At 38.7% G+C, this 27599-nt stretch overlaps 1 protein-coding gene across 5 annotated transcripts in view; it reads left to right on the top strand.

Moving 5' to 3' along the window:
- The window catches only part of elfn1 (extracellular leucine rich repeat and fibronectin type III domain containing 1), a 364525-nt gene that overhangs the window by 258486 nt on the left and 78440 nt on the right, over positions 1-27599 (top strand). For all 5 annotated transcript variants that reach the window (XM_062964146.1, XM_062964143.1, XM_062964144.1 and 2 more), the window contains one exon: positions 18226-18396. The gene's annotated coding sequence lies outside the window, so the exon portion shown is untranslated. The remainder of the gene's footprint in view (positions 1-18225; positions 18397-27599) is intronic.

Genomic DNA, 27599 nt, shown 5'->3' with positions numbered 1-27599 from the left:
ATTCTGGATTATCCAACGCATTTTTGTAGTCAATGTTTTCAATGCATTGTGATATTTTGGTGCTAAATTCGCAAATACAGTAATTACTACATAGCATTAATGTGCAATGAACTACTTTTTCTATCAAATTAGTTGTATAACATGATATTTTGGTGCTTAATTTGTAAAATCATAATCTATTTTGATGTTTAATAGGCTTTTCCTTAATTCCCTCCTTATTATCCAACATATTCGCTTATCCAACGCTCTGCCGGCCCGTTTATGTTGGATAAGTAAGACTCTACTGTATTTGTATTATTATTGTTAACATTATTATGTATATGATGCTCTAATATACATATTGTGTTCTATGCTTTGAACCTTTATCGTGGTGCATCTTTTTCAGATATTGTTTAGAATAGGCAGCTGTGTTTAGTTATTGTTATGATTCATGGCAGTGCCAGCCTAGGAAGCCAAAGCATTCAAGTCCTCCCCAAAAAGTAACTTTTCCAAGCTGAAGCAAGGCTTGGCTTTGAACTTTCCAGGGTAGCCCGGCTTTGCATTTCGTTTCTCACCGTCTTAGACAACCTTTTAGAAAAATCCAATTTTGGCATGCCTTGATTCCCAAACGGAACGCCTCCTCTCTTGGAAACGAATGAGAGTTTTCTTTCCCTTCCTTTGGAAAGACACATTTCATATCTTTTTTTTCTTTAAAGCCCAGATTTCTGTTATGAAACTGGGGGTTCTGAAAAGAACATCCCAAGGAGAGGGGAACAAAATAGAGCACGGAGCTGAGATGTAGCTTCCCTTTAATTGAGTGGTTTTGTATGTCAAACAGTCAATCTCCCATTGATCTTTCATCTATGTAGAATATTCTGTGTTTGCCTTTGATAGGCAGCGAAGCACCGCATCAGCCGGGAGCTGCCTTGTTCCAGCTTGGCATAAGCAAGGCCCAATTAAGAGGAAACTGTCTTCGACTTCCCCTGTGTTTTTCTCCCCGCCGTTGTTATGACCTTTCTATGGGTTTCTGGTTCCTTCTTCCTTTGCGGAGGCGAATGTAGGTTTTGCAACGGAAGGCCTACCAACCCAGTAGCTGCAGGTAAACAAACAAGGCAAAGGAGAAAAGGCATCTTCAATTGCCTTTTTGGGAGAGCTGCTCTGAGATACTCCATGAACATCCGGTTCTTCTTAGATGCCTTCAGATCGACCCTAATTTAATAATAATAATAACAATAACAATGTTTTTGTCAAAGGCTTTCATGGCCGAGATCACAGGGTTGTTGTATGATTTCCGGGCTGTATGGCCATGCTCTAGAACATACAACAACCCAACAATACCAACAACAACAATAACAACAACAACAATTTATTTATAATTTATAATTTATTAATAATAATAGCCTAGTTTTTCAGCCCTTTTTTTAAGACTGAAAAAGACCCCCTTGGCTTACACTCGGGGTGAGGGTCCTGGTTGGCTTATATTTAGGTCAGCTTATACTCGAGAATATATGGTACATTTATTATTTTTCTCTTTTATTGGTATTATTATATTTATTATTTTTCTCTATTATTGTTGCTACTATTACATTTATTTTACTCTATTTTTATTATTATTATTGATACATTTATTATTTCACTCTGATATTATTATTATTGCATTTATTATTTTACTCCATTATTATTTGTATTATTTTCCTGTATTATTTATTATTATTATTATTATTATTATTATTATTATTATTATTATTATTATTATTATTATTATATTGACACAGCAAACAAGATAGATATGCTGGATTTCGTATCACAGAATCACAAGTCGAACACTTCCCAATTCGGAAGTCCCACAGTATCTTTGCGTGTTCATTTTCCATTATTATTAGTATTAGTATATGTATTATTTTACTCTATTATTATTAAAAGGATACATAAGCACATTTACATTGAAGAAGATGGGAATCATGATTTGATCAGAGTTGGACAGTCTTATCTTAAGTTTGAGCTTTATGTAAATATTCAAAAACATTTAACCTACCGATGCCTCAATTAATGTAATTTTATTGGTATCTTGGCTTATACTGGAGTCAATGTTTTCCCAGTTTTATTTGGTAAAATTAGGTGCTTCGGCTTATATTCGGGTCGGCTTATGCTCAAGTATATACGGTATATACCGCTCCGTCTCCGCGAGAGGACTCAGGGCGGTTTCCAACATGAACATAAAAAACATTCAGTTGTCAAAAAAATCACACAACAAAGTTAAACATCGTAAACAATATCATAAGACAAAACCAAAACAATTCTATTAAAAACAGACACAAAATCACAAATCCAAATCAAGGATTCAAATACCAGTAAACAAGACTAGCCCAGGGCTGTTGTCTTGGGATTCCTTTACACTATAGAATTAATGCAGTTTGACACCACTATGACTGCCTTGTTTCAATGCTATGGAAAAACCGGAGTTCTAGTTTTACAAGGTCTTTAGCCTTTGGGTTGCTGTGAGTTTTCCAGGCTGTCTGGCTATGTTCCAGAAGCATTCTCTCCTGACGTTTCACCCACATCTACAGCAGGCATCCTCCGATGTTGTGAGGTCTGTTGGAAACGAGGCAAGTGGGGTCTATACATCTGTGGAATGTCCAGGGTGGGAAAAAGAACTCTTGTCTGTTAGAGACAAGTGTGAATGTTGCAGTTGGCCACCTTTTTTTTTACTTTTTATTTATGAGTTTTAGAGGTACATAAAAAGAAAAAGAACAACAACAACAACAATAGAACAACAATAAACTAAAACAAGTATACATATAATACTCCCTCAACACCATAGTTTCCCTTCCAGATCTTTTGCATAAAAGTACATTTTTCCTTTGGCTTAAAATCTCAGTCCGCGGTAACCCTGGGTACATTTTAAGTCCTAGGGTAGTTTCTTGCCATGTTTTATAACTATTTTATAGTTTCTTTATTCATATACTCCTTCAGTTTGGACCAATTTGTTTCTTGTCTTGGAGCATTGTCCTATTTTAAAATTTGAGTCAATAAATCCATATTTTTTAATATCCAAAAGTCTCAGAAGCCAATTTTCTCTCGAGGGAATTTCTTGTGTCTTCCACAGTTTTGCCAGACAGATCCTGGCTGCCGTCACCATGTATGTAAAAAGTTTTTCCGTGTTGTGATCCATCTGGAAGTACGTAATTCCTAGTAGGAAGTATTCCGGTTTCATGTCAAATTTCTTTTGCATTATAATAATAATAATAATAATAATAATAATAATAATAATAATAATAATAATAATAAGCTGATAAGGAGAAGACCTGGCTCTGGCTCACGAATGGGACCCTGAAGAAGGAGACAGAAGGCCTGATCCTTGCAGCCCAGGAGCAAGACATCAGGACAAAGGCAATTCAGGCCAAGATTGAAAAATCAGCTGATGACCCAAAATGCAGACTGTGCAAGGAAACCGACAAAACCATTGATCATATCCTCAGCTGCTGTAAGAAAATCGCACAGACAGACTACAAACAGAGGCACAACTATGTGGCCCAAATGATTCATTGGAACTTATGCCTCAAGTACCACCTCCCAGCAGCAAAGAACTGGTGGGATCACAAACCTGCAAAAGTATTGGAAAATGAGCACGCAAAGATACTGTGGGACTTCCGAATCCAGACGGACAAAGTTCTGGAACACAACACACCAGACATCACAGTTGTGGAAAAGAACAAGGTTTGGATCATTGATGTTGCCATCCCAGGTGACAGTCGCATAGATGAAAAACAACAGGAAAAACTCAGCCGCTATCAGGACCTCAAGATTGAACTTCAAAGACTCTGGCAGAAACCAGTACAGGTGGTCCCGGTGGTGATGGGCACACTGGGTGCTGTGCCAAAAGATCTCAGCCGGCATTTGGAAACAATAGACATTGACAAAATCACCATCTGCCAGCTGCAAAAGGCCACCCTGCTGGGATCTGCACGCATCATCCAAAAATACATCACACAGTCCTAGACACTTGGGAAGTGTTCGACTTGTGATTTTGTGATATGAAATCCAGCATGTCTATCTTGTTTGCTGTGTCATAATAAAATAATAAGGCCACCTTGATTAGCATTGAATAGCCTTGCATCTTCAGAGCTTGGCTGCTTCCTGCCTGGGGGAATCCTTTGTTGGGAAGCGATTAGTGGTGATCAATTGCAAGGTCTGGGATCTCAACAAGCAACTGAAAATCAAGCAAGCAGGTGGCAGAGCACACAAGCTAGCGGTGAACCGCCATGTACTTACTGATGCAAAACCTTGACGTTTTCTATTTTCCGTCCCTCAACATAATCCAGCGCTGTCCAGCTGTGGTTTATATGTGCCAATCTATTGCTGGGGAAGCTGGTAATTCCAATGTCCTTTTTAAAAAGTAATGATAGCTAATCTAGCAGCGGGGGGCCCTAGAGCAGCTCTGCGTAACTGAGACGTTAAGTCAGATACTGTAAGTCAGCAAGAAATGGAAGGTGTATTAGGAAAACATTCACCCAGGAGTCTGTCAAACCCTTCTCTTTCTTGGAGTGGATTATGGTGCTAAGTATCATTCTTGCAGGTGTAGATTAAATCGCTGAGCTGCTGAACTTGCTGACTGAAAGATCGGTGGTTCGAACCCTTGGAGCGGAGTGAGCTCCCTCTGTTAGCCCCAGCTTCTGCCAACCTACCAGTTCGAAAAAATGCAAGTGTGAGTAGATCAATAGGTACTGCTATGGCGAGAAGGTAACGGTGCTCCATGCAATCATGCCAGTGGCCACATGATCTTGGAGACGTCTACGGACAATGCCGGCTCTTCGGCTTAGAAATGGAGATGAGCACCAACCCTCAGAGTCTGACACAACTAGACTTAATGTCAAGGGAAAACCCTACATTTTGAGACATCATATGTGTGTGTATCTATATATCTATATATGTCTGTCTATATAAATTTGGCCCTCCATATCCTAATGTAGTGAATCTTATCTGGTAGGCTGGGTTAGTTAACAGGAAGAATTATAAGGTAGTGTTAGTTAAGAACACTAATCTAACTAGATAGATTAGTCAAACCCGTCACTATTCTCTGAAATAGAGCAAAGGTTTTGTTAATAACAATTAGATCGGTTTGTTTAGATCGGTCTATAACAAAGTGAAGAGAACTGAACAAGCAGCCAATTCAAGCTGAAATGCTTTTGTAACAAATGACACTTTTTTGTACCTCTCAGGAGTGGTTAGTTGTATAAGCCGAGGGTGGTAAATTTCAGAAATAAAAACAGATACCAATAAAATTACATTAATTGAGGCATCCGTAGGTTAAATGTTTTTGAATATTTACATCAAGCTCAAATTTAGGATAAGACTGTCCAACTCTGATCAAATCATTATTCTCATCTTCTTCAATGTAAATGTGCTTATGTATCGTTTTAATAATAATAGAGTAAAATAATACATGTAATAATAATAATAATAAGGTCTGAGAGAGCTGGTGTGTGAAGGTGTATTGTTTAAACCATTCAATCTGCATTAATGGATTCTACCATTGAAAATATTTCCAAAAGCAAACCTTTTGGACACCAGGTTCCTATGCTCTTGTATAATAATAATAATAATAATAATAATAATAATAATAATAATAATAATAATAATAATAATAATAAATCACACAGTCCTAGACACTTTGGAAGTGTTCAACTTGTGATTTTGTGATATGAAATCCAGCATATCTATCTTGTTTGCTGTGTCATAATAATAATAATAATAATAATAATAATAATAATAATAATAATAATAATAATAAAAACTTAGCCGCTATCAGGACCTCAAGATTAAACTTCAAAGACTCTGGCAGAAACCAGTGCAGGTGGTCCCGGTGGTGATGGGCACACTGGGTGCCATGCCAAAAGATCTCAGCTGGCATTTGGAAACAATAGGCATTGACAAAATTACGATCTGCCAACTACAAAAGGCCACCCTGCTGGGATCTGCGCGCATCATCCGAAAATACATCACACAGTCCTAGACACTTGGGAAGTGTTTGACTTGTGATTTTGTGATACGAAATCCAGCATATCTATCTTGTTTGCTGTGTCATAATAAAATAATAATAATAATAATCAGTTTATTTATATCCTGCCTCCATCTCCCCCGAAGGGGACTCGGGGCGGCTTACAGCAAAATCAAAATACAAGCAATGATAAAATATGACACATCAAAGGACAACAACAGAAACCAATAATAAATATACACAATAGGCGAAAAAACACAACACGGAATTAAAACATCAAATTAAAAACAATGTGGTTGCGGTAGTGGATAAGCAAAGTGCACATTATGAGTAACGAATTCGTAAATAGATAAAGTGCAATTTGTATATCCAAATCCAGGGGTCCTCAAACTTTTTAAGCAGGGGGCCGGTCCACAATCCTTCAGACTGTTGAGGGGCCGAATTATCATTTGAAAAAGAAATACGAACAAATCCCTATGCACACTGCACATGTCTTATTTGTAGTGCAAAACAACAATAATGAAAGAACAATAAAATATTTAAAAATGAAAACAATTTTAACCAACATAAACCTATCAGGCCAATGAGATAGTCAAGTTAATTAGGATTGTTGTTGTTGTTGTGTGCCTTCAAGTCAAGTGGGTGAGCCTAAGTCTAAAATTATTTATTTATTCATTTACTGCATTTATTTACTACATTTATATCCCACCCTTCTCACCCCGAAGGGAACTCAGAGCAGCTGTATGTACATACAATATATTATATTATTAGCATAGCACAATATTAGCATTATATATTACTACTAGCTGTGCTCGGCCACGCGTTGCTGTGGCAAAGTGGTGGTGGTATTGGTTAAAAAATGTTGTGTAATTTTTATTTGCCGTTATTTGTATTTTTAAATTAATTTTATTGTAAGTTATCTTTTTTATTATTTTCTTGTATTATTTTTAGTTATTTTCTGTTATTATAGTATTTTATTGTATTAATTTTTAGTGTTTTTAATTATTTTTTAGTTTTTTTAAATTATTTTTTATTGGGTTGCTAGGAGATCAAGTTGGAGGAGCTTAGCCTTCTAACTGGCAGCAATTGGATAAAAGCAATTATTACTCTCTCTCTAATTAGACTTTATTTTTCTTTTCTTTTTGTTGTATCAACCTAGAGGCGTGGATGATGGGTTGTGTCGTCAAATTTCGAGGTTGGGGGGCCTGTAGTTTTGTTGTTTTGTGGGTCGCCGTGATGCCATCACTCTTTTATATATATATATATATAGATAGATAGATATTGAACTATACCACTATACTGTAATATTATATGTAATATATAACATGTAATTAATATTATTATATGGTATTATTATTAGTATTACATTGTATAACATGATAATATTATCAATATCATATGTATATATAATATATTATATTATTAAAACTGATATAAAAATATTATAGTATAAATGAGGGCGGGGGCAAGGTAAATGACCTTGGAGGGCCGCATCCAGCCCCCGGGCCTTAGTTTGGGGACCCCTGTCCAAATCCAATCGGATACAAAGTCCTACATATGCATATCTGTGAGGACTGCTCACAGAACTCCATTTCCCAAATGTTGTTTCTCGATGCTCAAGTGCAAGTCGGGAAATCTGGGGACGGACGATAAAATGTCTCCCCGTCACGCTATCCTTGGGCTCCGTGCATATTTGCACAAATAATCCTAATTAATTGCAGCTGCTTTGGTGGTCTGACTCCCGACTCTTAGCAATGTTTATACAAACTTTTGCATTGCTCATCAGCGACTTATTAGTGGCAGCTGCCTGGTCTAGCCAGATGCTCCTGGATTTCAAGGGTGGGCCATCCTGCTTCTTCAAACATGGCGAGGAAGCAAGAAACCTTGAGTTCTGAACGAAGTGCCAGTCAGCGTCTTCATTGATCTGTCTCTCAGCCAAGTCCCATGCATCATATTTATGTATCATAACGGTGGTGCCCCAAAGCTGGGTCTCTTTTAGGACTGCCAGTTATATCAGGACTTTGCGGTGATGGCACCCTGACTTTTGGAACTTTCTCCCACAGATCTGGTTGACCCCTGTACTCGAGTTTTTCAGTTCCCAGTGAAAAACTTTGGTTGGTGTTAAGTGATTATAGGGATCTTCCATTAATGGCAGCTGTTGCACTCCAAGGCAGCGTGAGCACTGGAAACCAAACAGAGACCAATAATCATATAATATCTTTATTAAAACAATTATAAATTCAGGAAAGAATAAGTGGATAAGGTGAGTGAGCAATAGTCCTTTATGATATAGTATGAATTAGTCCAAAGAGTTGAAGAGATATGTCCAGTATTATTGTCCAAAGTCCAGAAACCGAAACATGCTCAGAACTGAAAATGAGCAAAATCTGGCTACCAGTACAGTAGAGTCTCACTTATCCAACACTCGCTTATCCAGCATTCTGGATTATCCAACGCATTTTTGTGGTCAATGTTTTCAATACATCGTGATATTTTGGTGCTAAATTCATAAATACAGTAATTACTACATAGCATTACTGCGTACTGAACTACTTTTTCTGTCAAATTTGTTGTATAACATGATGTTTTGGTGCTTAATTTGTAAAATCATAACCTAATTTGATGTTTAATAGACTTTACCTTAATGCCTCCTTATTATCCAACATATCCGCTTATCCAACATTCTGCCAGCCCGTTTATGTTGGATAAGTGAGACTCTACTGTATTACAAAACTCTAAAATAAAAACGGTAGATGGGAACCAACACTCTGAGGGATAATGACTGAACAAAGGATGCCCCCAGGCAAGAGACAAAAACCTTTCCAATGCTAATTAGGGTGATTAACTGAAACTTTAATGCTGGCTTCCCAGTGACAAAGGACTCTTGCCACACCCTGGACTCTACACAGATATATATTCTTTCCTTTCCTTACTTAGTTTATCCATACCTCCCAACCTCTGAGGATGCCTGCCATAGATGTGGGCGAAACGTCAGGAGAGAATACTTCTGGAACATGGCCACACAGCCCGAAAGACATACAACAACCCTGTGATCCCGGCCATGAAAGCCTTCGACAACACAATGCTCAGAACTGTTTGAGTGGGGAAAAACAACAAGGAAACAAGAGTGAATAACAAGGTCCAAAGAGCAAGGTCCAAAGAACAAGGTCCAAAGTCACTAAGTAGTCTTTGTCATCAAGGCAGGAACGAGACGGAGTTAAAAGCAATCTTGATTCAGGAACAAGGCAAGGAAGTGAATTTACTCCGGTTCAATCGGGAGATGCGGCTCGGCTTGGCCGCCAGGAACAAAAGGCTTGGCTTGGAGAAATCAGGGAACTGGAGTCAGTGAAGTGTTCTCAAGGAAACACTACGTTGACACCGCGAATTGTTCACAGTGTAAGACACTTTTATGGAACTTAGATCTAATCACAGCGAAGGGAAACCAACTCCCTAAAGGTTCCCAAGGAAATCTCCTATACAGTATCCCCTCTAGATGCCAAATGTTGACTCCTTCGAAGCTCCTGTTTTTCTGATCTTTGGCGATGCAAAAACTCCCTTCTATTAAAGGATACATTCCCTGGGGAACTCGGGACATCTGGTTCTTCCATGGGAGTCATGTTTTCAGTATCTCTCCCAATTAAGGAAGCATCGGAGCTATCCACAACTGGGGTCTGTAATTGAAAGGAACTCGTAGAAGAACTGGGTAAAAGGTCAGAATAAGCTTCATCCTGGTCAAAGTTCATTTCTGAATCTGGTTCAGAACCCAAAGGCAGCTGGGGTATAACAGCAGCAAGAGCCGCAACAAAAAAAATCGAGTTCCGCTGCATCGGAGAATGGGTTCAGTCCCAAACAGTTCTGCTCAAAACGGTTCAAATCCAGCCCTGATTGCCCTGCTCGGTACTATTGTTCCGATTGCAGTGTGATACCTTTGTGGAGTGTAGTTAAATCCAGGAAAAGCAAATGCAAAAATGACATCCCGCTCATCAGATCGGCTCCCTTTGTGCTCCGAGGATTAGGCGTCTCTTTCGTTTAATGACAGAAATAAGTTTGCCCGCTTTTAGCTCCTGTTCTTACGTCCCGGGCTCATGCGGCGAAGGCTGAATGTGCCACAATCTCTCCCTTTATGAAGTCGGATGTGTGCCAGCGGCTCAACCCTTATCGGTGCATCTCTCCGCGGCTGATGGGAAGCTTATGGGGCTGAGACTATTGTCAAGGAGGAACTATGCGCGCCGTGAAAGGTTTTATCCTCGCAGGAGAAAACTGCTTCTGTATCTATAATGCACCAGATGCGGGTTTGGCCAAGATCTTGCAAATTATCCACGGAGACTGTCAATTGAAAGTCTCTCTCCTCATACATTACGGGGAAAGTACTTTTTATTGATCCACATATGTGGGGCTGATTGGGGTAAATTGTAGGGGTGACAATGAAATATGATGTATACATTCAGTTTTATCATACAGTAGAGTCTCACTTATCCAACATAAACGGGCCAGCAGAATGTTGGATAAGCAAATATGTTGGATAATAAGGAGAGATTAAGGAAAAGCCTATTAAACACCAAATTAGGTTATGATTTTACAAATTAAGCACCAAAACATCATGTTATACAAATTTGACAGAAAAAGTAGTTCATTACACATTAATGCTATGTAGTAATTACTGTATTTACGAATTTAGCACCATGTTGGATTATAAGGAGAGATTAGGGAAAAATCTATTAAACATCAAAATAGGTTATGATTTTACAAATTAAGCACCAAAACTTCATGTTATACAACAAATTGGACAGAAAAAGTAGTTCAATACGCAGTAATGCTATGTAGTAATTACTATATTTACAATTTAGCACCAAAATATCATGATATATTGAAAACATTGACTACAAAAATGGCTTGGATAATCCAGAAGCTTGGATAAGCGAGGCTTGGATAAGTGAGACTCTACTGTAAATGTAATAATAAATAGAGTAAAATAATAAATGTAAGAATAATAATACCAGAGTGAAATAATAAATGTATTTATAATAATAAAAATAGAGTAAAATAAATGTAATACAGTAGAGTCTCACTTATCCAACATAAACGGGCCAGCAGAATGTTGGATAAGCGAATATGCTGGATAATAAGGAGAGATTAAGAAAAAGCCTATTAAACATCAAAATAGGTTATGATTTTACAAATTAAGCACCAAAACATCATGTTATACAAATTTGACAGAAAAAGTAGTTCATTACACCTTAATGCTATGTAGTAATTACTGTATTTACGAATTTAGCACCAAAATATCACCATATATTTAAAACATTGACTACAAAAATGCATTGGATAATCCAGAACTTTGGATAAGTGAGACTCTACTGTATTATTAATTGTATTGTTACAAGTGTTTTATCTAATTTTTGTATAGAATGTAATCAGGTCTTTTCAAGCCTGGTTGTTTGGCTTGGTACTTTGTTATGGCCTAAGGGCTAATAAATAAAATGTTCTTCTACTTTTTATTTTTTGGATTCCAACTTCCAGAATCCCCCAGCCATAACTTTTTAAAGATCTGTTCCTTGCATACTTCGACACATAATGCTAACACACAGGTTGCTTTTTTCCTGTTTTTTCAAAGACATAGCTGGGTTAGTCTGGATCTGTCTGCAACGAGATCTGCGTCTACACTGTAGAATTAATGTGGTTTGGACCACATAGACACCTCCACGGTCATGACTAAGCCCAAGAGCCGGCGTTGTCCGTAGACAAAGTCATGTAGCCACCGGCATGGCTGCATGGAATGCCCTTACCTTCCCACAGAGGCAGTACCTATTGATCTACTCACATTTGCGTGTTTTCGAACTGCTAGCTTGGCAGAAGCTGGGGCTAACGGCGGGAGCTCACTCTGCTCGCCGGATTTGTACTGCCGACCAAGTTCAGCAGCTCACCAGGGGTGCCACCAGGAGCTCCCATGACAGTTAAAGTGATGTCAAACTGCATTAATGCTACAGTGCAGATATGCCCCAAGACATAAACACTACCCAATCTCGCTCCATCTCTAATGAAAAAAGAAAAACCAATTAAAAGTAAATATGTTCGTCTGCCATTACAGCTCTCACTAATGGAATTTATACCTCATTGGAGGATAAACCTCAGCACAGATTCCTTGGGTTTATAAGAGGTGTTTGGAGGAGAAGAAGGAGGAGGAATGGAATTCATAAACATTTGTTCCTTGACGTTCTGCCGTCTCAGTCAAAGCCGGCTTCCTTTTTTTCCTGCTGCAAATGTTGGTGCCGAAGTGGAGGGCGGCAAAAGACGAAGGAACCCTGCTCTGACCCTCTCTCCACAATCCCACGTCTTTCTGGAGTGCTTTTTTCCATTTCAGAGACGGGGAAACAGGGGCCTTTAAATCCCTGAAAATGCTCATAATACCTCTAATCCCCTGAAGGTAACAGCGATGCAATTTTACAGTCTGGATTTGCAGAGGGCCCTCTTGTAATGCCGATTATTTCATTAGCACCGGCATCGAAAGAGCCCTTTCTGTGTGGAATGTGTCTACATTTTATGGTAATAGAAAGCTAAGCATCTCTGATCCAGAACTTCAGAACCTGAAAGGTTCCGGAATCCAAAATTGCCCACATAGATGGCTGAGATGCGGACGCCTTTGCTTTCTGGTGGTTCAGTGTCCACAGACTTTGCGTCGTGCACAAAAATGATTTGAAATAGTGTGTATAAAATGGCTTATATAAGACATATATGAAGCACATATGAATTTTATGTTTATGTTCTTTGGGTTCTTTTTCCAATATAGCTCATGATGTACAGTAGAGTCTCACTTATCCAACACTCACTTACCCAACGCTCTGGATTATCCAATGCATTTTTGTAGTCAATGTTTTCAATAATGTTTATCCAAGTTAAACGGGCCGGCAGAAGCTTGGATAAGCGAATATCTTGGATAATAAGGAGGGATTAAGGAAAAGCCTATTAAACATCAAATCAGGTTAGGATTTTACAAATTAAGCATTTTATTAATTAAGTTATTTTACAAAATAGCATCATGTTATACAGTAGAGTCTCACTTATCCAACACTCGCTTATCCAACGTTCTGGATTATCCAACTCATTTTTGTAGTCAATGTTTTCAATATATCATGATATTTTGGTGCTAAATTCGTAAATACAGTAATTACTACATAGCATTACTGTATATTGGACTACTTTTTCTGTCAAATTTGTTGTATAACATGATGTTTTGGTGCTTAATTTGTAAAATCATAACCTAATTTAATGTTTAATAGGCTTTTCCTTAATGCCTCCTTATTATCCAACATATTCGCTTATCCAACATTCTGCTGGCCCGTTTATGTTGGATAAGTGAGACTCTACTGTACAACAAATTTGACAGAAAAAGTAGTTCATTAGATATTAATGCTATGTAGTAATTACTGTATTTATGAATTTAGCTCCAAAATATCACGATATATTGAAAACATTGACTACAAAAATGGCTTGGATAATCCAGAACCTTGGATAAGCGAGTGTTGGATAAGTGAGACTCCACTGTACATCCATGCATGCATATTCAAGTGTTAGACACATGCTGTCCTGTTCAGGGAGGCACGCAAGGGAACTGAATTGAAAGCATTTATTATTTATTTGAAAAAAATCCTCGTTTCTTTTTATCCTTTTAGCGCCATTAAGTTTTAATTTGGTTAGTTAGGTGTAATTAATTATCAACCTGAGAGGCTTTAAAAGCATTTAATAGAGATGTCATTTGTGTTTCCCAAGACTGGGGCTAATTTGGAAGCGCTGAAGTTTTGCAGAGGTCGCCTGGAAAACGAGGCAAGGTTTATGAGTCCCCAAATTCAGAAAAGATGATCCAGACTCCTTTCCCCACAGCCAGCTCGGAAAACATCTTTCATGATTCCTTTTTAGGAGTTACTAAGTAGAGGAGCCAACATGATGTAGTAGTTTGAGTGTTGGATTATTATTTTGGAGACTAGGGTTCAAATCGTTGCTTGACCATGGAAACCCACCGAGTCACCCTCTTTCGGTCCCAGAATAACCCATGATAGGTTTGCTTTAAATTTGCCAAAGCTCAAGCTACAATCTCAGCCTCAGTGATGATGTCTGTAGAGGAGGTGTTTTTATTAATTTTCAATTTTGTTTTTCTTCCTTCTTCTTGTTTACTTAGATGGTAACATATGTGTGACAGAAGCTGAGATGTTTGAAGAACAGTAACAAGTTTATTCAGACACAAAGCTTAGTGGTTGCAGTAACGTTTCTCTTTAGAGGCACTTTGATTAACAGTTGCAAAGCTAGAATGAGGTGTTTCAAACTCCTTAAAATGTCACTTCTTTCTCTACTGCTTCTAAACTGCAGTCACCCTGTGAATTACAATCACAGATTATCTGTTCCTTATCAGGAGGCAGACTACCTTAAAATAAGTCACCAAACTTCTTTTAAACTGACTCAAAAATAAGCAATTGAGCCTCCCTGATCCCTTCAACTGAGGATCAGTCTTCACTGTACCTCATCAGGGCACAGACTAACTGATTTTTTTTTCAAACTTGCACTTCTCCACCAAAACGGCAGTAGGCTCCGCCCACTTCTCCATGGCAACCAACTCTTGAGTGCAGAGATGCAATAACTGAAATATTAACCATTTTAAAACACAATTATACAATTAAACATAACATCTGTAAACTAAAAAATCACACTTCATTACAATGTCTGATGGAGTCCCGACCCATTCAGGGATTCTAGATTATAGCCGAATAGTTTTTCAGCCAATCAGGAATTGGCACGCGTTTCTTGAATGGCTGTCAGATTAAATGAAAAGCACTGTGTTGTGTTCTGTCAGTCCTTTGGAATGTTTTCTCTGCTGATATCCTCTCTGGCCATTGAGAATAAACCTCTGTTTTTGCCTTCTACCCATCCATGTCTGATTTGGCCTTCTGAAAAGCTAAACACGCCAGGCTCTTCGAACCCACGATTTTAGCAGAACTGAAATCATTGGGTAATGTTCCATAGCCAATCAGACCTTGTGTTGCAAGCATGGGCAACACAAATGAACAAGTAAACAAGACCTTGGAGAAAATAATCAAATAGAGATAAAGTAAAGGTAAAGGTTTTCCCCTGACGTTAAGTCCAGTCATGTCTGACTCTGGGGGTTGGTGCTCATCTCCATTTCTAAGCCGATGAGCCGGCGTTGTCCATAGACACCCTCCAAGGTCATGTGGCCATTGGCATGACTGCATGGAGTGCCATTACCTTCCCGCCAGAGCGGTTCCTATTGATCTACTCACATTGGCATGTTTTCGAACTGCTAGGTTGGCAGGAGCTGGAGCTAACAGCGGGCGCTCAAGCCGCTCCCGGGATTTGAACCTGGGACCTTTTGGTCTGCAAGTTCAGCATCTCAGCGCTTTATAATAATAATAATAATAACTTTATTCTTATACCCTGCCCCATCTCCCCGGAGGGACTCAGGGTGGCTTACATGGGGCCAAGCCCAGACGTAACAATATAAAAGCGAACAATGCAATAAAACAAACAATCAACGATAAACAACAATATTGATAAAAACAGTCATAAAAAGTCAGCATACAAGATAGATATTAAAAAACATGAATTGAATTTACGAATCTGGACCAAGGTGCAAAATACTGTGCCACCAGGAGCCCATATAGAAATAGCTTATCTCAAAACGGGCCAAAATGCTTGCGAAAACAGCCTCCCCAAAACACCTATAAATTATTTTAACTCAGTTCTAATTTCCATTTTCTTGCAACTGAGTTGGGAGCCGGACCTCTATATTTTCTCAATATCAGTTGGATGCCTTTGTTTTCCATGGCACTCACTTCTCTTTCTTGTTCAGGTGGGAGACCTCACAGAGCTCAATAGGATCTGGCTGATGGATTATCCCATCTCAGATGCCTCTCTGCTGTGTCCCAAATGGCCGGATAGATCTTTGCAAGCTGACATCCCCTTTGTTCATATTTGCTTCTGGACTCATTAACAGCTCTCCAGCTCCTGACCCCTCTCCTTTGATGCACTGGCACCTTCCTTTGGTCGCTATTATATTCCTATCTGTGGCTTGCCTCTCTTTTTGGTGCCATTTGACATCGCCTTCTAATGGCCATTTCTAATCTCAGTGTCCCTAATAGGATTCTCGTCCGGCGTATCTGAAATGTGTAGGTATGGATTTTGCAGCTCCGGGTAATAACACTAATGCACTGGAGAGTCAGAACTGCAGCAAACAATTCACTTTGACGGAGTTAGCGGAATCCGGGATTTATACACATAACACATTCTGGAGAGGGACGGTGTGAACAAACAATGTGTTTTCTCTTCAGAATGTGTATTCTCTGTAAGAATGTGGACAATTTCCATTTGTTGTTGGAGAAAAGCACCACATATGTGATGTCTATGCCTTCAAGTCACCTATGGATTTGTGGAAATTTCATGGGGATTTATTTAGGCAAGAGCTTGCCATGACTCTCGTCTGATTTGCCAGGTCTCCGTCTCCAGTTTCCAAGAATGCTGGATTTTGCATAATATTTGTATTATTTTAGTAAGATTTTTCTACACCATATCACTTTTTTTTTGCATGTATATGTGATGTCTATGCCTTCAAGTCACCTATGGATTTGTGGCAATTTCATGGGGATTTATTTAGGCAAGAGCTTGCCATGACTCTCGTCTGATTTGCCAGGTCTCCGTCTCCAGTTTCCAAGAATGCTGGATTTTGCATAATATTTGTATTATTTTAGTAAGATTTTTCTACACCATATCACTTTTTTTTTGCATGTATATGTGATGTCTATGCCTTCAAGTCACCTATGGATTTGTGGAAATTTCATGGGGATTTATTTAGGCAAGAGCTTGCCATGACTCTCGTCTGATTTGCCAGGTCTCCGTCTCCAGTTTCCAAAAATGCTGGATTTTGCATAATATTTGTATCATTTTAGTAAGATTTTTCTATACCATATCACTTTTTTTGCATGTATATGTGATATCTATGCCTTCAAGTCACCTATGGATTTGTGGCTATTTCATGGGGATTTATTTAGGCAAGAACTGCTCAGAGGCAGCTTGCCATGGCTCTCCTCTGATTTGCCAAGTCTTAGTCTCCAGTTTCCAAAAATGCTGGATTTTGCATGATATTTGTATAATTTTAGTAAGATTTTTCTATACCATATCACTTTTTTTGCATGTAAACAGTAGTCTTTGTGCAAGCTGTCTAGAATCCATGCTTTTTTTGTGCAAACCCTCACAAACCATTTCAAAATAGGCAAAAACGGGGTGAAACCCTTGCCAAATTGCCACCTGTGTAACATTGTTTTTCCATTCCATCTGAAATCCCAAACACTTCTGGTTCCAAGTATTTCATTGTCGAAGAGATAAACAAACACTATAAAGGTTCCAAACATAAAAAGAGATGTGACATGTAAAGTCCACAGAAATAGTCAGGCCTCTCTGAGTATAGAGCTATCTTCTTTCTATGTAAAAAAGATAAGCAAATACTATAAAGGTTCAAAACATAAAAAGAGATGTGACATGAAAAGGCCACAGAAATAGTCAGGCCTCTCTGAGTATAGAGCTATCTTCTTTCTATGTAAAAAAGATAAGCAAATACTATAAAGGTTCAAAACATAGAATGTACTATGTAATTTAGAGCATCATGTATATACATTATTACCTGAGAGTTAACAACAATAATGAAAATAATAAGTACAATCAACTGTTGTAATCCACAGTAATATCTTCCAGACTGTAATGTTTAAAGAAAGCTGTAATTATCAAGGCTTAAATGTGGACTAAAGTCAAAGCATATCAAGTAGTCTCCACTATTTAAACAGTTTCTGAAGACTCCAATTGGATTTGGCAACCAACATAATATAAACACATTCAACTTTTACAAAATAATATTGGTTAATATATCTTTTAAGACTTCACAGGTATTGAAAAGCTTATTCTAGACGAAAATGACATAGAAAGAAGATAGCTCTATACTCAGAGAGGCCTGACTATTTCTGTGGCCTTTACATGTCACATCTCTTTTTATGTTTTGAACCTTTATAGTGTTTGCTTATCTCTTCGACATTGTCTAGTATAGACATTTGTGTGTATTTATCATGCAAGTATTTCATGTAAGGGATATTCAACCTGAACTATTTTCATGACCACTGTTTTCTGTATACTATTGTTGGTCTGCCCTTCCTTTTCCCCTAAATTCACCTTCTTTTTCAATGTCTTCTTCTCCTCAGTTCAGAAGCCAGCTTTGGTGAGCATCACTTCAAGACCCTTGAGCCTTGACTCCATCGGCAGCATCACACAGACAAAGAAGAGACAAAACTCATGACTTCCACCAAGGACCGGCCCATCGGTGGCTGTTTTTGGACGTCAAGAAGCAACGTCAGGACAACGTTGTCACCAAGGTAAGAGGTGACCCTTTTGGATCAGATCTATGGGAAACAAGAGCAACGTTCACTGTAGACCAGGGGTCCCCAAACTAAGGCCTGGGGGCCAGAGGCGGCCATTTACCTGCCCCCTGCCCTCAGTTTTAGACTTAGGCTTGCCCAAAGTCTGAAATGACTTGAAGGCACACAACAACAATCCTACTTAACTTGACTATCTCATTGGGAAGAAGCAGGCCCACACTTCCCATTGAAATCCTGATAGGTTTATGTTGGTTGAAATTGTTTTTATTTTTAAATATTATATTGTTCATTCATTTATTAATATTGTGCTATGGTAATAATATAATATATTGTGTTTGTATTGCCACCACTATGGGAAGATATAGCCACTAGCTAGCTACTTAGAGAGGAGACCTTTTAAATTTTGTTTTTCTTCTTTCTTCTTTTTGATGGTAATATATATGACAGAAGCTGAAATGTTTAAAGGAACAATAACACGTTTACTCTGGCACAAAGCTTAATGGTTACAGTAACTTTCTCTTTAGAGGAACTTTGGTTAACAGTTGCAAAGCTAGAATGAGGTGTTTCAAACTTCTTAAAATGTCACTTCTTTCTTTATTGCTCTAAACTGCAGTCACCCTGTGAATTACAATCACAGATGATCTGTTCCTCATCAGAAGACAGACTACCTTAAAATAAGTCACCAAACTTATTTTAAATTGACTCAAAATTAAGCATTTGAGTCTCCCTGATCCCTTCAACAGAGGGTCAGTCTTCACTGTACCTCATCAGGGCACAGACTACCTTAAAATAAGTCACCAAACATATTTTAAATTGATTCAAAAATAAGCATTTGAGTCTCCCTGATCCCTTCAACTGAGGATCAGTCTTCACTGTACCTCATCAGGGCACAGACTAACTGCTTCTTTTTCAAACCTGCACTTATCCACCAAAACGGCAGTTGGCTCCGCCCACGTCTCCATGGCAACCAACTCAGGAGTGCAGAGTAACTGAAATATTGACCCTTTTAAAATGCAATTAAACATGACATCTGTAAACTAAAAAATTCACACTTCGTTACAAATATAATATTTATTTATTACAGTATTTCTACCCCGTCCTTCTCGCCCAGTATGGGACTCAGGGCGGCTAATAATAATAATACAATGTAGTAATATTGTATAATATAATATTAATTATATATTATATATTAAATGTAATCTTACTACTAATAATATGGTATAGTACAATATGGTAATATATAATGCTAATATTGTGCTATGCTAATAATATAATATATTGTATGTGCATACAACTTGTAAGCTGCTGAGTCCCCTTCGGGGTGGGAGAGGGTGGAGTATAAATGCAGCAAATAAATAAATGAATAAATAATTGTTGTTGGGGGTTTTTTTGCAGTACAAACAAGACATGTGCAGTGTGCATAGGAATTTGTTTGTTGCTTTTTTTTCAAATGATAATTCAGCCCCTCAACAATATGAGGGACTATGAACCAGCCCTCCACTTTCAAAGTAGACAATAGTCAGAGAATAAGTCATTGGGTATAGAGGAAAGGGGATAGATTATTGTAGATAAAGCACAACTTTGGGAGGGAGAAAAGAAAAACCCACACCACATTGGGAGTTTTGTTTCTTTGCCGTCTCCAAACAAGAACGCAAATGGTCTTTGACAATCCTTCCAAGATGGAAATGGCGCTTCGTATCTCGGCACGACATACATTTGAGGGATGGAGACAGCCACTCAGAAATGGGTTTTTGTTGTCGAGGATGTTATTGCTACCACCAACATGAAGAAAAATCCTTAGTGATTGCTTTAGCTGCCTTCTCTTCCTCTGACTGAGGATGTTGTCGGTCTCTGCAGGGAGGAGAGAGGCAATGAGACGATCTCCCTCCAAGGAACAAGGACAAAATGCTTTTGTCCATATAAGAAGGTTCCCAGTGGTGCACCAAGCACTGTTTACTAGGGTTTGGGGAGTTTGTAATATTACTTACATGGCCCCATGTAAGCTGCCCCGAGTCCCTCCGGGGAGATGGGGCGGGATATAAGAATAAAATTATTATTGACACAACGACGTTGTATGACACAGCAAACAAGATAGATATGCTGGATTTCGTTTCACAAAATCACAAGTCGAACACTTCCCAAGTGTCTAGGACTGTGTGATGTATTTTCGGATGATGCGTGCAGATCCCAGTAAGGTGGCCTTTTGCAGTTGGCAGATCGTAATCTTGTCAATGTCTATTGTTTCCAAATGCCGGCTGAGATCTTTTGGCACGGCACCCAGTGTGCCCATCACCACCGGGACCACCTGCACTGGTTTCTGCCAGAGTCTTTGGAGTTCAATTATTATTATTATTATTATTATTATTATTATTATTATTATTATTATTATTATTATTATTATAGGGTTTGTAGCATCCTGGTTGAACTCATGTAACCATTTTAGGTGAGACTCCTTTACCAGCTACTTAACTAAGCAACTTATCTTGCAATTCTTTTTTCATGTCAGGAGCGACTTGACAAACTGGTGTGAGAGAATTGGCCGTCTGCTAGGATGTTGCCCAGGGGACATTGCCCAGATGTTTTGATGTTTTTACCATCCCTGTGAGAGGGTTCTCTGATGTCCCCACATGGAGCTGGAGCTGATAGGGGGAGCTCATTCGTGCTCTCCCTGGGTTGGATTCGAACCGACAACCTTCAGGTCAGCAGCCCAACCTTCAAGTCAGCAGTCCTGCCAGCACAAGGGTTTAACCCCCTACATCACCTATCTTGCAATGACCCAACCAATGGACTGATGGAAACATCAGTCACTGGAAGAATGCGGACCCCCTTCTTCCCATGTGGCCAGATCCCTAGGCAGGATAGATTACCGTATATACTTGAGTATAAGCCAACCCAAATATAAGCCGAGGCACCTAATTTTATCACAAAAACTGGGAAAACGTATTGACTCGAGTATAATACAAGGGTGGGAAATACAGCAATTTCAAAAATAAAAATAGATATTAATAAAATTACATTATTTGAGTCATCAGTAGGTTAAATGTTTTGAATATTTATATAAAACTGTAATTTAAGATAATAATAATAATAATAATAATAATAATAATAATAATAATAATAATAATAAGCATTCCAAAGCCTGGAAATGTTTCTTTCGGAGGCTGGAATACTCTTGGAGACTTAGAGCAGTGAAAACTCTCCATTCCGCTATCAAAACCTACTGGCTGATCTTGGATGAGTCTCATTATCTCAGAGAGCTGTGGTGGCACAATGGGTTAAACCCTTGTGCCGGCTGAACTGCTGACTTGAAGGTTAGGTTGCTGATCTGAAGGCTGCCGGTTCGAATCTGCAAGACGGGATGAACTCTCACCTGTCATCTCTAGCTTGCGGGGACATGAGAGAATCCTCCCAGCTATCACATCCAGGCGTCCCCTGGGCAACGTCTCTGTAGACGGTCAATTCTCTCACACCAGAAGCCACTTGCAATATATTCTCAAGTCGCTTTAAAAAAGAGGGAGGCAAATGAAAACCATCTCTGAACAAATCCTGCCAAGGAAACCCCATGATAGGCTCACTCTGGAGTCACGAGCTGCTGAACTTGTGGACCGAAAGGTCCCAGGTTCAAATCCGGGGAGCGGAGTGAGCGCCCGCTGTTAGCCCCAGTTCCTGCCAACCTAGCAGTTCGAAAACATGCCAGTGTGAGTAGATCAATAGGTACCACTCCGGCGGGAAGGTAACGGCGCTCCATGCAGTTATGCCGGCCACATGACATTGGAGGTGTCTATGGACAACGCTGGCTCTTTGGCTTAGAAATGGAAATGAGCACCAACCCCCAGGGGAAACCTTTACCTTTACCTTATGCTCTAAAGACATGACAGTTCCAGGGTTCAGTCCTATCTGTTGTTTCAGGCAAGGGAGCTGGGTTGCTCCCTTATTCCAGCGTGTGCCATATTATCCTGAAAAAAAGATCAAGCTAATGCCGCTGCCTAATAAGGCTTCTTCCAGCTCCAGCTCTCTCCGTGTGCGAACGTGAGCCTGTGTGTGTGTGTGTGTGCTGCTGATGAAATGAAAGGTTGCGTCCAAAGCTCTGGGGACGCCTTGTATGAAGCGGTTTCATCCTTCAAGTGACAGAGAGGAAAACGAAGCCGGAGAGGAAAGGGAAAGAGGGACGACTTCTAAATGGATGCGCACAGTCAAGTACATCTCTTTTGGAGCGGTGTGCCAGTTTTACCCATATTGCTGTTACTCAAAATACACTTTCCAAGGGGACAAAGAGGAGCACTGCTTTGGAAACAAAATACTATGGGCAAAGATACCACTGGATAAAGGCATTATTCCCATTCCTACACCAGGGACCAAAGGGTGATTTTTTTTTCAAAGTGGGAGTTTTCACTTCGAGCTGTGTCAAGGTGTTTCGTTGTTAGAGTTGGGGGACAGTTAATAATAATAATAATAATAATAATAATAATAATAATAATAATACCCAGTCTACTTTTATAACCTCTCCATTTTAATCCATGTTTTTATTAGTTCTTGTCATTTGTTTTTACTGGCTAATGTTTAAATTTTTATAATTGTGCATGTTTTTTGTCTATTGTTGTGTTTTATATTGCTACTAGCTGTGCCCGGCCACACGTTGCTGTGGCAAAGTGGTGGTGGTATTGGTTAAAAATGGTCGTGTAATTTTTATTTGACGTTATTTGCATTTTTTATTAATTTTATTGTAAGTTATCTTTTTATTTATTATATTTTATTATTTTCTTGTATTATTTTTAGTTATTTTCTGTTATAGTATTTTATTGTATTAATATTTTATTGTAAGTTATCTTTTTATTTATTATATTTTATTATTTTCTTGTATTATTTTTAGTTATTTTCTGTTATAGTATTTTATTGTATTAATATTTTATTGTAAGTTATCTTTTTATTTATTATATTTTATTATTTTCTTGTATTATTTGTAGTTATTTTCTGTTATTATAGTATTTTATTGTATTAATCTTTTAGTGTTTTTAATTATTTTTTAGTGTTTTTTATTATTTTTTATTGGGTTGCTAGGAGACCAAGTGGGCGGAGCTTAGCCTTCTAACTGGCAGCAATTGGATAAAAGCAATTATTCCTCTCCCTCTAATTAGGACTTTATTTTTCTTTTCTTTTTGTTGTATCAACCTAGAGGCGTGGATGATGGGTTGTGTTGTCAAATTTCGAGATTGGGGGGCCTGTAGTTTTGTTGTTTTGTGGGTCGCCGTGATGCCATCACTCTTTTATATATATAGATTGTTTTTATTCGGGCTTGGCCCCATGTAAGCCGCCCTGAGTCCCCTTTGGGGAGATAGAGGCGGGGTATAAAAATAAAGTTGTTGTTGTTATTATTATTATTATTATTATTATTATTATTATTATTATTATTATTATTATATAAGTGCAGGTGGTCCCGGTGGTGATTGGCACATTGGGTGCCCTGCCAAAATATCTCAGCCGGCATTTGGAAACAATAGACATTGACAAAATTATGATCGGCCAACTACAAAAGGCCACCCTGCTGGGATCTGCACACATCATCCGGAAATACATCACACAGTCCTAGACACTTGGGAAGTGTTCGACTTGTGATTTTGTAATACGAAATCCAGCATATATATCTTGTTTGCTGTGTCATACAATAATAATAATAATAATAATAATAATAATAATAATAATAATAATAATAATAATAATAATTGGGTGCCGTGCCAAAAGATCTCAGCCGGCATTTGGAAACAATAGACATTGACAAAATTACAATCTTCCAACTGCAAAAGGCCACCCTACTGGGATCTGCACGCATCATCCGAAAATACATCACACAGTCCTAGACACTTGGGAAGTGTTCGACTTGTGATTTTGTAATACGAAATCCAGCATATCTATCTTGTTTGCTGTGTCATAATAAAACAACAACAACAATAATAATAATAATAATAATAATAATAATAATAATAATAATAATAATAATAAAATCACACAGTCCTAGACACTTGGGAAGTGTTCGACTTGTGATTTTGTGAAACAAAATCCAGCACATCTATCTTGTTTGCTGTGTCATAAAATAATAATAATAATAAAGATCTCAGCCGGCATTTGGAAACAATAGACATTGACAAAATCACGATCTGCCAACTGCAAAAGGCCACCCGACTGGGATCTGCACGCCTCATCCGAAAATACATCACACAGTCCTAGACACTTGGGAAGTGTTCGACTTGTGATTTTGTGACACGAAATCCAGCATATCTATCTGGTTTGCTGTGTCATACAATAATAATAATAATAATAATAATAATAATAATAATAATAATAATAATAATACAGCTACCATCTTGCTTTGATTTTGGCCTCTCTTAATCAAAATCAAGTTATGAATTAGTTTCTTTTATTGCGTCACAAGCGACTTGAGAACATACTGCAAGTATTCTGATGTGAGAGAATTGGCCATCTACAGAGATGTTGCCTTGGGATGCCTGGATGTGTTACTGGGAGGCCTCTCTCATGTTCCTGCAAGCTAGAGCTGACAGACAGGAGCTCACCCCATCTCACAGATTCGAACCGGCTACTTTCAGCTGAGCAACTCAACCTTCAGGTCAGCAGTTCAGCCGGCATAAGGGTTTAACCCATTTCACCACTGTGGCTCCATCAATTAGGGTGTGAACTCTGCATAAACTTACCTAGGAGTCACTGAAACAAATTAAGCTAAATAATAATAATAAATAAGCACCCCCATCACATTGTTCTCTTAAACTCATTAAACTTTGGGGACAAGTCCATGTAGGGACAGACACAAAGCTCATGTTGTTGTCATTGTTGTTGTGTGCCTTCAACTCATTTCCAATGCATAGTTACCTTATTTTATTCTTGGCAAAATTGGTTCAGAAGAGGTTTGTCTTTGCCTTCCTATGAGGCCGAGAGAATGTGACTTGCCTAAGCTTGCCTAGTGAGTTGTCTATGGCTTTTTTTTCATTTGAGAAACTACAAGTCGCTTCTGGTGTGAGAGAATTGGCCATCTGTAGGAAGTTGCCCAGGGGACACCTAGATGTTTGTTAGGCATGTCCGATTGATGAAAAAAAGTTTCAATTCTCGTTTCTAAAGTAGGGGGCGCTGGCGCTTCGATATAGAAAGTATTTCCGATTTTTTCACCCAAAAATTTCGGATATTTCCAAAAATTCGTAATGATTCTAAATGTTTGGGGGGGAAATTAACGAAACATTAAGAGACAATTGGAGAATGGGCCAACAATGGTTCGAATTACATTGCTGGTTGCGCTGTGAGACAATGTCTCGGAATGCATATCAAAAAGCGAGAACAATCCGAAATAATTCCGATATACGATTCAAAACGATTTTTGGACATGTCTAATGTTTGTTGTTTTACATCCTGTGAGTCATGTTCCTTCTTCCATCCTCCTTGGTTTTGAGGCATGCGTTGGTTTGCAGCTTTAAGACTCAGAAATGAACTGCCTCCGATCAAGGTGACGGAGGGAGCTTTTCCGAACCGAAATGGAAAAAAAGCGAGGTTCATAGACACGGGAGCAATCTGGAAGGTGTTGTTGATCTGCTTCCCCAGTCCCCGCTCAATGATTAACATCCAACAATAGCCTTGGTTTAATCCACTCCCTTATATCAGATGGTAAAATGAGATATCGCACAACTCGGCAGGGAGTTAGACGCCCCGTTATAAAATATATCGCAGGGAGATTAAAAGGCTTCCCGAGATGAAGGCAGGCTGAAGGTATTTATTTATTGACGGCTTTTCACACCACCTGATAATCGAGTCGCAACAGGAAGCGGAGTCTCCGTCGTCGGACAGCCCGGCCATAAATTTGGCAAACCAATCAGTTGAGTTCTCAGTCTGGCAGCAGAGCTGAGCCGGAGACAGATGGAGATGGTCTCTCAAAGCCGAAGAAGAAAGCGCCATGGGGCCTCTCTCTTCCGCTCTGGCCAGGCCTCATCTGGAAGAGATCTGTGGCCAGTTCTGTGCACCAACATTCAAGAAGGTTGAATGTGTCCAGAGAAGGGCAACCCAAATGGTTAAGGCTCTGGAAACTGTATTTATTGACAGTATTTATATTCCGCCCTTCTTTCTCACCCCGAAGGGGACTCAGGGCGGATCACATCTATATATATAAAAGAGTGATGGCATCACGGCGACCCACAAAACAACAAAACTGCAGGCCCTCCACCCTCGAAATTTGACAACACAACCCATCATCCACGCCTCTAGGTTGATACAACAAAAAGAAAAGAAAAATAAAGTCCTAATTAGAGGGAGAGGAATAATTATTTTTATCGAATTGCTGCCAATTAGAGGGCTAAGCTCTGCCCATTTGGTCTCCTAGCAACCAACTCACCCATGGGACAGGCAGAGTTAGGTAATAATAATACACATCGAATCATAGCATCAGACAGTTAGGAGACACCCCTAAAGGCCATCCAGTCCAACCCAATTCTGCCATGCAGGACACAATCCAAGCACTCCCAACAGATGGCCACCCAGCCTCTCAACACCACCACCACCAACAACAACAACAACAACAGCAACAACAACAACAACATATAATCCTAAGATTTGGAGCGACCCCTAAGGATCATCCAGATCAACTTCCTTCTACCATGCAGGAGGACACAATCCAAACACTCCTGACAGATGGCCATCCAGCCTCTACATACTAATGATGATGATGAACATGGTAATAATAATAATAATAATAATAATAATAATAATAATAATAATAATAGAAGCATAGAATTCAAGAGTTTGCAGAGACCCCTAAGGGCCATCCAGCCCAACCCTTCCTACTACAGGCCCTCCAACTTCGAAATTTGACAACACAACCCATCATCCACGCCTCTAGGTTGATACAACAAAAAGAAAAGAAAAATAAAGTCCTAATTAGAGAGAGAGGAATAATTGCTTTTATCCAATTGCTGCCAGTTAGAAGGCTAAGCTCCTCCAACTTGGTCTCCTAGCAACCCAATAAAAAAAATTTAAAAACACTAAAAAAATTAATACAATAAAATACTATAATAACAGAAAATAACTAAAAATAATACAAGAAAATAATAAAATATAATAAATAAAAATATAACTTACAATAAAATTAATAAAAAATTGCAAATACCATCAAATAAAAATTACATAACAATTTTTAACCAATACCACCACTA

This window comes from Anolis carolinensis, unplaced genomic scaffold, assembly GCF_035594765.1.
Source record: "Anolis carolinensis isolate JA03-04 unplaced genomic scaffold, rAnoCar3.1.pri scaffold_13, whole genome shotgun sequence".
Classification (NCBI taxonomy): domain Eukaryota; kingdom Metazoa; phylum Chordata; class Lepidosauria; order Squamata; family Dactyloidae; genus Anolis; species Anolis carolinensis.
The sequence above is the reverse complement of the archived record's forward strand: the minus strand, read 5'-3'. Positions and strand labels throughout refer to the sequence as shown.